General features: G+C 36.3%; 1 long non-coding RNA gene across 1 annotated transcript; it reads right to left on the bottom strand.

Annotated features, from left to right (window-relative positions):
* Positions 1 to 3,260: 3,260 nt before the first annotated feature.
* LOC148699201 (uncharacterized) lies at positions 3,261 to 5,629 on the bottom strand. The gene is made up of 2 exons (XR_015954698.1): positions 5,476 to 5,629; positions 3,261 to 3,812 (listed from the first exon to the last, which is right to left on the bottom strand). It is a non-coding gene; the product is annotated as an uncharacterized LOC148699201 (long non-coding RNA).
* Positions 5,630 to 12,959: the final 7,330 nt, after the last annotated feature.

The raw sequence follows: 12,959 nt of genomic DNA, 5'->3' as shown, positions 1-12,959 counted from the left end.
ACCCTTTCATATTTAAACCAAACTCATATATATACACACACTATCAGAAATTTTAGCTTGCCTTACCAAATATTGGGAGACGAAATATATTTCGTCGGTTAAACATTTCTTATAGGACGGACTATAGCGACGGTACGGCAACGTTAGTCATCAAAATTTTGGTTGATTGAAAGTCTTTACACAACGACCATAGTTTGTAGGTGAAGAAACAATTCATAAGATAAAATTTTGGTGCCAAGAAGGAAATGTTTTAACCGACGAACAAATATGTCATCGTGACAATAAAATTTAGCCGATGAAGGAGTATGTTGGGTAACTTTTCTTGAGGTGGTCAAAAGTCCACTGGCCACCATGTGTCAAAAAGCAAACACATGTCTGTTATCCCCGAAGGTCTAGGGAGTTTATTGAGAGGATACTACTGGAATGTGTAAGAACATGGTGAGGATACCACCGTAAGGCCGAAGACAGTGGCGAACAAAAGTTACTCAGATTTCTTGCATGTGGAAGAAATTGGGAGGATACAACCGTAATGGGCAAAATGCCCTAAATCGTAAGGCTAGGCAAGTCAATAAAAAAGGCTCAGCCCTGTTTATAAAGCTCAGGCGGAATTGGTTTTAAAAGTGTTCCTAGTGATATATATATATATATATATCTAAGGGAAGAAATACATTTTCAATTAAACTAAAGACTATTATGTTTTGGCATGGTTGATGCTGTTTAATTAGAGCATGTGAAGGATGGAAGCCAAGTACCTCTCACATGTCAGTTTACTTCTCTATGTGCCAAAGCATACCTTGGAATAATGTCCTTGGTTTGAAAAAAAATGCACCTGAACGTGGCTATTTTTCGATGCTGACTCTTTTGGTTTGATTTAGGTTTAATTAAATGTGATGCATTGAATTAACCATGAGGGAAAAGGAAAAATTTTAAGGAGTTGAAATGAACCATGCAAGTGCCTCTAACAGTGACCTGATCAGTACAAGTGTATGTCTGTGGGTGTAAAAGGAAACAAATATTTCTTTTATTTGGGCTAATATTGGGCTCAACTTGAAATCCAAAGAAAAAGAAAAATACTTGTAACCCATTTTAGACATTGCTTTGATAAAATGCTTTCCAATTAGGATTGGCAAAACAGATGAAACGAAAGCCCAAATATTAAATGACATTTTCTCGCACACTTCCTTATGCTTCACATATTTGTAGTAAATGATTTTCGCACATATATATATATATATATATATATATATATATATATATATTGTCTCTTTCACACTCTTTTTTATTACTAATCATCAAATTAAATAGATCAAACGAAAACAACAAACAACAGATGTGAAAACAACATATGTGTGTAGAAGGAGAAGAAAAATGTGTTTATCATTTACCTTTTGTTTTAGGGTAACGATATTGACATTTATTTTTAGTTATGTCCATTTCACATGAATGGTAGGAAACTAACAATAGAACGTGAAAATCAATAGCCTCTAAGAGAATTTGATTCTTATTACACATTTCTTTATTTTCACAAATGTTCAAAATGCAGACCCTACAAAATGGGCATAAGTTATGCCTCTCACTCTCACATTCATTTTCATCCTGTCTTTAGTTTACAGAAGATGAAATTCTCAGGGAAACCAAAAAAGATGGTCACTTTAAACCCAAGGCTCAATTACTCATCGACTCTGTCTCGTTCCATCCTTGGTCTAAGCAGAAGGGCACGATTGAAAACTGCTAATATCCATGGCGTATCTTAGGCCACTTTCGCCAAAGCAAATGCTCAGACTTCATAGGCCTAAAACTCCATTATGCCAATGGGCCCTAACTGAGTGAGGAGACTCTAGAACTAAGAGAGGAACTTGCCTCCATCCCAATACGCTACCATAGCATAAGATATATTGTTCAACAACATTCGGGACCAATGATGCAATATACTCTATGGGAATAGTATAACACATAACATTATATCATTAGTTCGGGACACTAACATATAACATACCGAAAGGTGTAGGTAAGTGCATGAATCTACCAAGATTCAAAAAGAGAAATTAAAGCCCCAAGTCAACTAGTGAATTAGGGTTGTGTTCGGTTTCATTCCGTTCGATTTTTTGTCAAAACCAAAAATTAAATCGAAATTATTGTTCGGTTCAATTTGGTTTTCTTCGGATTTTTTTCTTCAGTTTGTTTTCGAAGAGAAGAATTCAATGTTCCGAAAGTGAATTTTCTGCTTACGTTTACATGTGATTGGAGATGGCTGAGGTAATTTTGAATGAAAATATTCCTTCTTGTGAAGAAGAAAGCGAGATTTTAAAGCCTACAAAATAAGCGGCAGCTCAACAATCTCCAACTTTGCATCTTGTATGTGTGTGTGTATATATATTATTTTCTTTTTTCTCTTATTATTTTCTTCTTTACATTCTTTACTTTTGTTAGCATTAATTAGCTTCTTCATCTCTTGCATGTACAGAGGGATGGAATCGATGGATGACCTTAGGAAAACATCATCATGACTATATTAAAACAAGGAATGAATCAAGCTACAAACAGGAAGGCCTTTATGCTTAGTCGCGTTTATACGTATTCACCCACACTAAAGAGAATCCTTAAATTTCCTTGGAATTTATCATGAAGGGGAATGATGCCTTTATGCTTCTACTCAATTATAATACTTAAATATTTTTCAAGTTAAACAAAAAATTAAAATAATCCACACTATTTTTGAAACCACAAACTATCTCACACTATTTTTGAAACTAAGCCATAATAGCCCACACTATTTGTGGAAGGGAACAAAATAAATACTATTTCTAAAACTACATCAAAATAATCAACACTATTTCTGAAACTGAACCAAAATAACCCATACTATTTTTGGAACTATAGCAAAATTACACACTACTTCTGAAAACTGAACTAAAATAACCCACACTATTTCTGGAAAGGAACAAAATACTACCAAAAACACTTTGGCGCGACGCAGGTCCTTCGTCGCAAAAAGTCAAAAAACCTTCAAGCAAACATTAGCGCAACGAACCTTTGTCGCGTGCCAACCGTCGCGCCCAGGCAGTGATAGAAGGATTTGCGCGACGAAGATGTAACCTACGTTGCGCAAAGTGGCTTTGCATGACATAAGAGGTGCATCGTGCAAAGTGGCTTTGCGCGATGTAGTCATGCGTTGCGCAAACCCTTTTTTTTATTTTGGTGAAAATTTTTTTTTTTTAATTTTTATTAAATATTGTAATTAAATTCTAAACAATAATTAATTAACCAAGCAAAAGTACTTAATTATAAAATATATGAAAATGTACATACAAGATGTCTGAACAAAAAAGAAAAAACTACAAGTAGTCTTCTAGGTTTGATACATCAGACTATTGGGTATCAGCAGGGCGAGGTGGCTCTGAGGTCGAAGGTGGAGCAAGATGAAGTGCTGGTAGCGAGATTTGAAGGTAGGACATTTGTATGGCTCGTACAAGGTCTATCACTGTCCTGGCATAGTTCCTCATCTCCTCGCCCTGGGCCCTCATTTACTCTTCTTGGACTGCAAGCTAACCCCTTAGGGTTATCACCTCCTCCTTCAATGCATCGACCTCTGTTGTGTTTGATCTGGAAGAAGAGGCACTTGTCTCACGAACCCACTTTCCCCATACATCGAACAACCTTGCCATGACGACGATCGAAGTTCTGATCCAGGACATCAGTCATGATCTGAAAACCTACATCCTCATGTACCGTGACGTACTCGATCAGGGTCTCCGAGGGAAGTTGCGATGTTGCTTCTTGGAGAACAGCAATGCTCTTTTCCACCATAACAGCTTGTAATAATAAAGAAAAACATATAATGTTTAATAACAAAATATAAATAATATTTGAACAATTCATACATATAATGACACACCCCGATCGAGATCGGAGCGTGCTGGCCGTCACACGAAGGTGACGTAGCCATGTGCACGTGCAGAAGCCAATAAAGTAGTAATATAAAAGTACGAATAATTAAAAACTAGCATGCAAGGTACTAAACAAGTGCTAGCGTAAGTGAAAGACAATTTCAGAGCAGGTCTACAGCAGTCCAAAAGAAAGTTGCGACAAAAGTACACCCAAAGGTGACCCTACAATGATAGGTGTCTGTCAGAAGTGCCGAACAAGCCCTCTGGGAAACCACCGGAACTGCTACTCAACTAGAACCTGGAGGGGCGCAAAACAAAGTGTGAGTGGGCAAAAACAAAGCTTTCGAAAACCATTTATAAAATACTTTCTAACCCCTCGTCGTAAAACCTGTATACTTCCCAGAAAATATATACACATAATACATATGCCAAACATGCTCAAATAATATGCCATGCCGAAATATCATAATGATATGCAAGTGCCCGGGTTTAACCATATCAATATCATGTAATCTGGCAGCCGGAGTCACCTAACGTGACCTGTACGGCTGCATCTAGAGCTCAAATCTCAATCTCAATATCTAAACCTGCCCACGAGTCGGAACCACCCAAGGTGGTTTGTACGACAGGCCTGGGTGTAAACAAGTGCTACGATCACGTGAAGACTGGGCAAATAATCGTGGGTCACCTACGAGTCGGAACCACCTAAAGTGGTCTGTACGACAGGACTGTGCACCTACCTTGAGTCCAAGGTGAGCATAAGGTGCGGGAGGTGAACATCACGTGAAGGACTGTGCCCTGGCCACGGGCAGGAGCACTAACACCGGGGGTGCAGGTTATGAGCTCTCTAACTATCTCAAACCATTATTGAAACATAAACGTGAATAACGCTTACCTGGCACTTACCTGTGCGTCCACAACACCCAATATGCATATGAATAAATATATGCAACTAATAACGTACCCAACGATGCACGAAAAACGATAATGTAATGCATGGCATAACGAATAAACATTTATTCAAGTTCTGGGAAAAATATAGCATATAGGTATATACGGAAAACCAAAGGCCCACTCACTGGTATGTAGAAGGGTCGTAGCCCCCCTGCCTCGCGTGTGCACGCTCGTCCTCGGGGTACGTGTCACCTGTCTCAAAACTCAAAACTCGGCCAACTTCGAACCAAGCTTCTCCGACGTCAAAACACTTCCAACAATGCACTCCCAAGCTCCTTGGGACCTCACCAACACACCTGAAAATGGCACGAGTGTGCTCCCACGAACTTCACGATCACAACTGTGCTCCTAGTTTCCTCGATCTGCTAGTGTTTAGGGTGTTTGTGGGTTTGTCCGTACGTACACAGTGAAAGGGGAAGGGAAATGGGAATACGGGAGAGACAGGGAGGAAGGCAGAGAGAGAGAGGGAGTGTGAGAGGGTGTGTGTGTGGCCCAACACCTGCCAACACCACCCAAACCACCAAACAATAATACGAAAACAGGCTAGGGGTAAAAGGGTCATTTCACAAGCACGTTTCGATAATGTCGGGACGGGATGCCACATATAAGAATAATAATAATTACATATACTTACATGAAGCTGCTTAGTGGTCTCATTACCAGGTCAAACATAAATGTCCTTGAACATGTCAATCTCTGGGAACTTAGAACCCTCTTGAAGAAAAAAAAAACATTAAGAAAATTTTATTAATCAATAATAATAAATAAATTGTATAAAATTTCAAAGTTAATATACTTTTACTTGACATTGTGCCTCAAGCCTATACGAAAAGGGCATCGAACCGGAATGGTGGAGAGGTTTCTTTGACTCCTGAGCTTTCTTGCCAAGAACAGATTTCTTCTGTTAAACACACAATATACATGTTAGTGCTACTATTTGAAATAAATTAATAAAAAATAAGTAAAACAATAATAAATTATTATTAAAATATTATGTACAAACCACAAAATTTGGGTACGTAAAATGTTTGCAAAGCCATTGCCAATCCTCCGGCCGGTCCTACAACTTGCTTGGAACATGTAGGCAAGCAATCTTTGGATCATCCCATCACTTTATACTACATGAACCTATAAAGCACAAAGGTAAATTCAATTCTTGATGAAAAAAAGAAAAAGAAAGAGAAATTATAACTAAATACATTGAATTACAAAAAGCAGAAATTTCAAATAAAATAGATACATCCTTAAACACTGATTTAACTTGACGAAGCTTTTCAACCTCACTATCATTTTCTTGACCTGGTTTAGATAATATAAAGCTTTTCAGCATGTGCAATCATATGAGAACCAACTAAGAAAGATAATTAGGGTATTTCTTACTATGACTTTAAATATGATTTTCAAAGAATGGGAAAAGGGGTAGAAGGTGAGTTTCATACGATTACATCACCAATTATTTGTTATGACTTTAATGCACGAATAATAATGTAAATCCAAAAATCAGAAGCAAAATTAGCAAATGTATTAAATGCCCAAAAAAAGAAGAAACAAATCAGAGAAATACCTAATCAAAGAATGGAGACGATTAGACGATTTGTTAGGAATATTAGAGTTGGGTAGATGAGAAGTGGTGTTAAACCCTCAGCCTCCTGCTTTTTCCTTTACAAGTTTATATTAATCCTCATCCGAACTACAATAATAACTCTCGCTATCCTCACTACTATCATTTTCAGATTCCCATTCGTCTTCATCTTCGTTTGCCTCTTCCGGTGCATTGTATTGAGGCAGATCACCAAGGTCAATTGATATTTCAAATTTGGGAACTTTAGGTACATCAAACGATTCTTGGACAATATTAGTATCCCATAGTGTTTCTTCACCAATTTCTATCGAAGATGATAACTGTTGGCTAACGATGTTGTCGTCGTTGTCATCATGATCTAGTTCTGAAATATCATATAGCCTTCTTCGATCAATCTTCTGAACAACTTTCCAACCATTGCCGGCTTTAGGGTCGTCTAGATAGAATATTTGTTTCGCCATAGTTGCCGAAATGCATGGGTCTTCATCGTACCAATGTCTTGTAGTGTTTACTGATAGTAAACCATGGTATTGCTTAATACTCGTTCGGTTATGTGGATTTGTATTAAACCAAAGACACTTAAACAGTATCACTTGACATCTGTCTTTGTAAAACAATTGTACTACACTAATTAGTTTGCCATAAAAATCAATGTCTTCATAGTCGCCTGCACCTGGGACATGGACACCACTATTTTGAGTAGACACCTTGTCATCACGTGTTGCCCCCAAGAACTTGATCCCATTGACATGACAACCTAAGAACAATTCAACGTGAAGCGGTCCTCTTGCCAAGTTGTATAATTCTTCATTGTAAGAGGATGAACTCAATTCCTTAAATTTGTTCATCTAATATAACATGTACAAAAAGTTAACCTGTTAGTGTAACCAAATTTAAATACCGGCATGAACAAGTTGGAAAATATGCTCAATTCAAACCACATACAATTACATGTGCGTGAAACCACGAAGGAAACAAGTCACGGTGCTTTTGGCATATAAATGTGAAGGATGTTCCTGCTTCATCAACTATTCATGCTCTTCAAGGTGTGGCATAGCCTAGTCACAATTGTTAAGTATGAACCAATGCGCTACCTCTATGTCCTTTTTGGTAAATGATTCGCCTTTTACAGGATCGCCGAATGGTCATGCAATTTGGGCAAAAACAGGCAGTTTCTCTTTTCTGACACCACCATCATTATTGCGTTGAGGATGATTGAAAGTTGTCTCAACATCTTGAAGATACATTGCACAAAAAGTAAGTGACTCATATACGACCCATGCCTCCACGAGTGATCCTTCGGGCTTTGCCCTATTTCGAACACACTTTTTCAATATCTGCACAAATAAAAGGTATGCTACAAATTATTCAAAGCGCTCGCTGATCGTGAATCTATTATATATATAGATGCTTGATTAAGTACCTTTCTATTGGATACATCCATCGACGGTTCACTGGTCTGGCAAGCAATGTTTCATCTGGCAAGTGAATCATCACGTGAATCATACTTGTAAAGAAAGCTAGGGGAAATATCTGTTCGAACTTGCATAAGACGTTCACAATGTCATCCTGTAATTGTTTAACATCCAACTTCTGCAAACACCTTGCAATCAACTTGACAGAAGAAATAAATTTGAAAAACTCTTTCATCCCATTCGGCTTAACTATAAAAAAGGGATGGCTTTTCTTCAATGCACCACTCTCTTCATCCATAAGGATGACCTAATGCCCATTTGTTCCAAATCGAGGCGAGCTTCGATTGTATCCTTCGTTTTTCCTTCAATGTCTAGAATTGTCCCGACCAAAGTATCAAACACATTTTTCTCATTATGCATAACATTGAGGTTGTGTCTCAATTTTAACTTCGACCAGTACGGGAGCTCAAATAACATACTCTTATGCGTCCAGTTCAGATGTGTAGTTGGTTTGGGTTTACTAACCCCTTTGCCGAAATGACCAAATTCCAAAAAGTTTAACTGATCCAAAATCTCATCTCCGGACCATTCTCTTGGTCTTGGCCGAGTCTCTTTTGTGCCGTAGAAGGCTTTATCGTTCTGACGCCACTCGTTGTCCCAAATGAGCCATCTACGATGACCAAGATAACAAACTTTTCTCGCATGCCAAGATGTTATGTTCTCCTTGCATATTGGACATGCCAAATAACCCTTAGTCATCCACCCAGAAACCATTGCACAAGTGGGAAAATCGTTTATTGTCCACATCAATGCCGCTCGCATGGTGAACATTTGCCCAGTATATTTATCGTATGTACAAACACCGTTTTCCCATAAATCTTTTATTTCATTAACCAACGGCCACAAATAAACATTAATGAACTTTCCTAGATCTTCGACAATTAATAGAGTCAACATCATGTATTCCTTTTTCATGCACTTCTAAGGCGGCAAATTATAAAGAAACATGACGACCGGCCAAGTGACGCACTCAAGTCCCAATCTAACGTTGAGCGCGTCAATTGCAAAATCAGGGTACATCTAATCAAATTCTTTCCATGCCTCTCCATTTGTAGGATGCGTCATAACATCGTCATTTACCCGTCCTTCTTTATGCCATCTCATGTCGATTGCAGTATGCATCGACATGTACAATTTCTGCAATCTAGGCTTCAATGGAAGATAATGCATTACTTTTTGTGGAATCTTGGTCTTTCTATTCTATGATGTCATTTTAAACCTCGGCTCATTGCAGACAGGGCATTTATCCAACTGTTTGTTCTCCTAATATAACAATATACAATTATTTATACATGCGTGAATTTTTTTCATACCCCAATCCGAGAACCTTCAACACTTTTTGGGCACTTTTATGATCTTCAGGTAAACAATTCTCCTTTGGAAACATCCTCTTGATAACTCCCAAAAAGTAATCAAAACACTTGTTTGACAAACGAAACTTGATCTTGCCATGCATTAACTCCATAATTGCTGTGAGCACCGAAAAGTTCTCGCAACTTGGATATAATTCTTGCTTTGCATTTTTCAACAGCTTTTCATAGTTTTTTAATGCCTCACTGTCCATGGTTGGACGGCCGTCATCTCCTATTTCCTGATTGGTGTTGCTCGAGACGTATGGATAAACGTCATTTAGCATATTCATAACTTGTTCACTAGGATCCACATTAGATTCAACAGTCTCCACTTGTGTCACATATGAAGACGAAGCTTGGTCTAATCGTTCTCCATGATGATACCAAGTAGTATAGGTCTCCATCATCCCACATTGAGTTGTTACACCTTCTACACAGATATCGGATATGAGTTGAACCCAGGTTGTGTCTAGTTGCGAATTTAATGAACTCATCCATTCCATCCAAGTACTCAACAACACATCTATTATGATTATGTATCCACTATATGTCCATTTTGTTTGCAATCTCAATAAAAGTACAAGAATTACAACAACTTCAACTATTGTCTTGTCACCTTATTCCTCCGGTAAGGGCCCTATCCCATTTAGGAATGCACAGTTATGTGTCGTAATTTACGATTCCAATGGATTAAATTTCGATGTGGGCTAATTTCGGCAACATCTCCTTACAGTTTTTCAAGTGCACGCCATAGATACATAATATCCATAGTGTACTCGAAGAACATTAAGAAATGTTACCAAAATTTCCATTATCGAAATCTAATCTATGAACCACAAACTACAACACATAACTATGCATTCCCAAATTGTCCAAAAAATGGGACAATTCAAGAACTAATTGGTCATGCTTTTGCATCCATGCACGAAATCCAACTAATTCTCAAACGGGAAACTAAGCTTTTCTTTAAGAAAAAGTGTACGAAGTTAAGTAGTATTAACTTCGTACAACACAAAACAATTTTGTAGGTGATGTACAAAAATATGTGCATACAAATAAACTAAATCACAATAATTACTAAAACTAAATAAAATAGATAAAATTAATTTAGCGAAGAAAATAAAGTGAGTTATGTACACTGTGACATCTCAAATGTAGTTAAATTTCTCTTAGACTTCATTTTCATTGTAATATAAAGTGATTTATGCACCCCTTATTTCACTTTACGCATCTACACAAGAGAATCTGAAAAGGACTATTGCAACTAGAACTATAAAGACCCAAAGAGGTCAGGTTTCAATCACAAAAGAGTAACTGTGTCTAGAAATTGGCATCCAATAATCCACCAACTCAAACTTGGTATTGTCGGTAGGAACTTTTGGCATCAACAAGCAACTGGGTCTTGCAGCCAAATACTCTAAATAGTTCATTCATTTTATAATCCTTCTAAAGTTACAAACTAAAAGTGCTTATTCATCATTATAATCAACCAGATAAACATTCAGCTAATTAAAAAAAATTAACGCATTGTAGTTGGTTTGATAAGTTGTGTCCTAAAATTAGAAAAGTTCCCCAAGTAGTTTGACTAAGAGAGTGTGAGTCAGTTAACTGTATAATGCAATTGGATGGCCTGAAAGGGGAAGATATTGCTTTGGCATGTTGACCTAGTAGCGCAAACATAACGAGAAAACATGATCATCTTGTGGGACTGGAATGACAACCAAATCCATAGATGAAGGCGATGGGAGTTGCTCTTGGACTTCATTTCCATTGTAATGTAAAGCTGCAACAAATAACAAGCATTTTCTCATCAAATTCAACTGATTCTATATTGTTATACAATAAACATTCAAAACAAATGATTGAAATTTCATATATATATATATATATATATATATATATATAAGCCATCAAAAGTATTCAATTCATGTTTCTCAAAAAAAAAAAAAAAAAAAAAAAAAAAAAAAAAATCAATTCTCAACAACTGAAATAGATCTGCTTACTCCAAATCAAAGACCATCAAAAAGCAAGGGAGGGATTGCATGATGAAAAGAGATGAAATATTTGGCTATGTATAATCTATTATATGGATTACTTTTGATTTGGCTATGTATAACAGCTTGAAATTCAGCTTCATGAAGTTTTCAGTCCCCTCTTCTCTATTCTCTCTCCTCTCTCTCATGTAAAATTATGGTGTTTTTTTTATGGGCTTCAAAAACATATAATATTTTGATAAATATGTTTTTGCTTTTTTGTATTCATGGCCCTTTTGGGATTCTTCCGTCAGGAGCAGTGTCTGGGAAAAAAAAAAGTTGAAATAAGGACCATTAATTGAGAATTGTATCGAAAGTGTCCTGAGCAACAAAAATAGATAAACAATTTGAGTGCAATTAAATTACAGGATCATTAAGTCTTTTTACATACAAAAATAGCAATATTCTATGAATTAGAAAAATATACAAAAATAGCAATATTCTATGAATAAAAAAAACAAAAATCTTCAAAAGCTCACTTAAAAAAATCAAATTTCCTACATCCCCATAGTGAAACAAGGACGGTTGGTTTTGTTTAGTGAAATTTTATTTAAATCCATGTAACCTCTTTCTACACCCAATTTAAATTTTAAATGTTAATTGTCTATTTTACCCTATTGCATAATTACTATTAAGTACAAAATGAAATTAATAATAAAACTCAAATTTCTTAATAAACCCAGACACTATAATTAAATCATAGCATCACCCTTTGTTTATCCTACATCCATTCCGGCTAAAACCCTAATAGTTCTGATAGAGAAAAACAAGTTTTTTTATTGATGGATAGTGATTTTGAAGTTTTGAATCCTCCAAATAAGGTATGACTCGATTTATGGACATTTTGTTTGTTTGCTTCTTCTTTGGATTAAATTTCATATAATATTGTATTTGTTTTTCTCTGCTGTCTGTCTGCCCCCAAAACACCGTTGCAAGGACTTCTGATTAGTAATGCAAGGATGGAGCATGCATCGCATTCTCTGGCAAATTTAAATCTATGGAAGGATCTCTTGGATCCCAAGTCTATGGATGAGTTTGGTAGCAGAAAAAAAAAATAGCCATGGAAATGCTAGTCATGTGCAATTATACAGGGGCAAAGGACGCCTCTTTGAAGAAAAAAACATTCAGTTAGAGATATTATTTTATAAAGGGAATGGATGTAAAGATAACTTTACATTTTGAATTAGGTTTGAGAAGGTAGTTTAGGTAATAAATTTGGGTTTAAAGAGATATTAATTCTTTAATTAAAAAAAATATAGATGAAGAAAATAAGTTGGATGTAGAAAGAAATTAGATGAGTTCAAATAAAATTTCCTTTTTGTTTATTAGTTTGCCACGTGTGGTAGTTGGAACAATGAAAGGGGAATGGTGGACGGCAGAGGACCTTCATATTTAATAAGGTAACATGCTTTCTGTCTTCCAATAAAAAAAATAAAAAATAAAAATAAAAACATGCTTTCTCCATCATAAAAAGGGTAACAGGCTTTCTGTTAGCGGCAAGTTTGTAAAAAAAATGTTTGTTGTGTTGGACTTTTAGTTCAGCAGTGAGTTTTCATGTTTGCAGGCTTGGTATATGAATAGTTTGTCCTTAAGATTAAATTTTAAGTTCTTTTGGTTAAATAATAGTTTAGTGTTGCTGTTAGTTAAATTAAAGTTAGACTAAGTCCTTTTCATTA

This window comes from Pyrus communis, chromosome 1, assembly GCF_041283825.1.
Source record: "Pyrus communis isolate YQ-2024b chromosome 1, ASM4128382v1, whole genome shotgun sequence".
NCBI classification, from domain to species: Eukaryota; Viridiplantae; Streptophyta; class Magnoliopsida; order Rosales; family Rosaceae; genus Pyrus; species Pyrus communis.
The sequence above is the reverse complement of the archived record's forward strand: the minus strand, read 5'-3'. Positions and strand labels throughout refer to the sequence as shown.